The sequence below is a fragment of the Zea mays genome, chromosome 6 (genome assembly GCF_902167145.1).
Source record: "Zea mays cultivar B73 chromosome 6, Zm-B73-REFERENCE-NAM-5.0, whole genome shotgun sequence".
NCBI classification, from domain to species: Eukaryota; Viridiplantae; Streptophyta; class Magnoliopsida; order Poales; family Poaceae; genus Zea; species Zea mays.
The window spans coordinates 23,202,254-23,205,420 of NC_050101.1; positions in this window are offsets into that span (position 1 = coordinate 23,202,254).

Sequence of the window (3,167 nt, forward strand, 5' to 3'; positions counted from 1 at the left end):
TGGGGAGGTTTTACCTTAGGGTTATTTTTGTAGGGTTTTTCTAAGTTATCCTTGTTTTATTAATTTAAAAGGTAGCTTTCTTATTTTACACTACAACAGGGTATGATACATTTTTCCAGTGAACTACATTGACTAGGTATCTCAACAAAAATAGGGGTGCCCTCTGGTTCATTATTTATGTCACTTTTTCTATTTTTCTTAAACTTAAGCATATTATGGAATAAGGGGTTAAAACTAACTTAATGTAATGGACAGAGGGGTTTAACATTTTTAACTAGGTCAGTAGGTAGATATAAACTTCTCCAAATTTTTCTAACCTTAGTTAAATAGTACAACCATTTTTCTTGCTATTATTAAGCTTTTGGTCCAAACTGTAATTAAATAATAACCTTATATTTTTCTCTAGTGCTTATGGGGTTTTATATTTTTCTTAGATAGGTTACATTATTTAGAGTCTGGCAAAATTAGTTTGACCAAATTTGGATAAACCAAACAGAAGTTAGGGGTTTTTAAAGTTTCTGTTTGAATTTAAATCAGGTTTTAATTAAGTTTTTCTGGAAAAACAGTTTGCGCCGAGGTCCCTGGGTTTAAACCGAATCAAACCACGCAGATCTACCCTTACGCCACTATTCACTTGAGTCTCTGACTTTTCACTTAACCCCCTGGATTTCTCTCCCTCTCACCCGCAGTCCTTCCCTTAACTGAAACAGTAGCCGCGGGAAAGAAAAGGGTGGCGCGGCTTACCGGCGGCGAGGGAGGTCCGGCGAGGTGGTCAGTGATGTTCAGGAGGTCGCGACGGTCACGTCGATGTGCGGGTCGGCGTCAGAGGTGGTCGGAGCTCCCCTGGCCACGAACACAGGCGGCGGGGATCGACGGCGGCGCCTGCTCCGGCCAAACCACGGCGGGAGAGTTCAATTAATGGGCACGAGGAGTTTCACGGGATGACACAGAGGCCATGCGCGCAACGAATCGGGAAATGGTGAAGGGGTTTACCCGGTCCACATGCGCCGGCGAGTTCTTGAACTCCGGTGAGCGTGATTTGGCTTCTCCGGTGACGCGGGCCCTCGGTTCAAGCTTGAGCAAGGCTCACGGTCTCACCAGGAAGCTATCTGGGGCTTGAATCGAACGGAGGGGGACTGGAGAGGGGTTGGCCACGGCGGTGGCTCTTGGTCGGCACTGGCGGGCTGCGGGGAGGTCGCCGGAGGCAATGGCTGGCTCGGGCGAGTCCGACGAGGTACGGAGGAAGCAACGGGGAAGGCAACCGAGCGCTGGGGCGGGTTTTATAGGCGCGGACGCGGCCGGGGCATCGGTTCGACCGTTTGGCGTGACGCGGGCACGCGGGGCGCGCGCGCGGGCGTGCTCTGGCGAGCTCAGAGCGCGTCGAACACGTGGCGCGTTGCTTCTGCCCGTGTTCTTCGCTCTGCTGAGCGGCCAGGCGTACGAATCTCGCCCTACCGCCTGTGGGAGATCTCTTCCCTGCACCTAGGGCTACCTAGTTCATGTAAGTTCCAAGAGTAGATGTGGTCTGGTTGAGGAGATATGGTAGCGCCAAGTCTTATCTGTCTGCCCTGTGCAAACCGAGACAAAACCAGTGCCAACTCGTGTCAAATGGTTTTGGCTTGGGTTCAAACTTTTCCAGGGCATTCTAGGGTTCATTTGGCGCCACTTTGTCCATTAGGTCGATAGGTTTTGAAGAGGGGATCAAGGTGAACAGGGCATGACACATAGATGTGCATGATAAGCTAGGGCATGACATCTAAAGTGGATTACACTTGCTTAGGACCTAGAATTCCAAGTTTGGTACACTTTGCCCAATTTAATCTTCATGTGATAATGGGAAAAAGGGGTAACCCTGGGGTGGACACCCTGAGTAACACCTAGGGTGTTACAGGTCGAGCCATCCAAAGCATCCCTCCGCGCTGGGCGCGGCGGGTCTGCTTGCGAGGACGGCGACCGAAGGTCCACCGAGCGTGGGAGAAACGGAAAACGCATCGAGCAACGGGCCATCCCACTGTGCAGCCACTCGTCCAGGGCGTCTGGCCGGCGGTAGCCAGCCATAGCCGGTCGTGGCAGCGTCACGGCCGAACCACGGCCGGCCAGGCAGCCAACAACGCCAGCCGGAGCTGGGCGCGGTAGGGTGCCGACCGGCCACGGCTAGGCCGCGAGGGGGTGCGGGGCTCGGCCGAGGAGACCTAGAGGAGACGCTGGAAACGCTATGGTTTCAACAGCGTTTCGCCCGGGTTTCGGCTGCACGAGTTCCCTACCCCCTACTATACCTGAGGGGCATACCCCCTCCCAGGACTTCGGGGAGTTCTGCCTTCAGAAAACCAGGGCATTTTCCCAGGACCCCACGAAACCCATCTAAGATGGCTGGACACAGCGTTTTTGCTCAGAATCAGGGGTTTCGCTAGCGTGACCCGTTTTCCCTCACGGGTGGACCCGAACTTCCACGTCTCACGCGGGGGGACCACGGGAGGGTCTCGTGCCCTTCCACGTGCCCGTTTTCGCGGCCGTGGCCGAAAATCCGTTTTGGGCCCGTTCGCCATGGCGAACCCCTCGTTTTCACCCAAAACGCAAGGCCGAACAGCCCTACCGCCCGTTGCCTTGCGTCTCCTCCCGTTTTTCCTCCGTTCCACCGTGCCCTTCAACCGAGACCTACGTAGCAGCCTCGGTGTCTTTCCACGCGCTTGGACTTAGCCCGTTTTCGCGGCCGTGGCCGAACCGTTGTTTTAGGCCCGCGCGCCTTGGCGAACACCTCGTTTTCAGCCCAAACGCAAGGCCGAACAGCCCTGCCGCCCGTCGCCGCGCGCCTCCTCCCGTTTTCCCTCCGTTCCACCTTGACCTTCACTCAAGACATGCGCTCTAGGTTCGGTGTCATTCTGCATGCTTGGACTTAGCCCGTTTTCGCGGCCGTGGCCGAACCGTTGTTTTCGGCCCGCGCGCCATGGCGAACACCTCATTTTCAGCCCAAACGCAAGGCCGAACGGCCCTGCCGCCCGTCGCCACGAGCCTCCTCCCGTTTTCCCTCCGTTCCACCTTGACCTTCACTCCAGACATGCGCTCTAGGTTCGGTGTCTTTCCGCACGCTTGGACTTAGCCCGTTTTCGCGGCCGTGGCCGAACCGCTGTTTTCGTACCGCGCGCCATGGCGAACACCTCGTTTTTAGC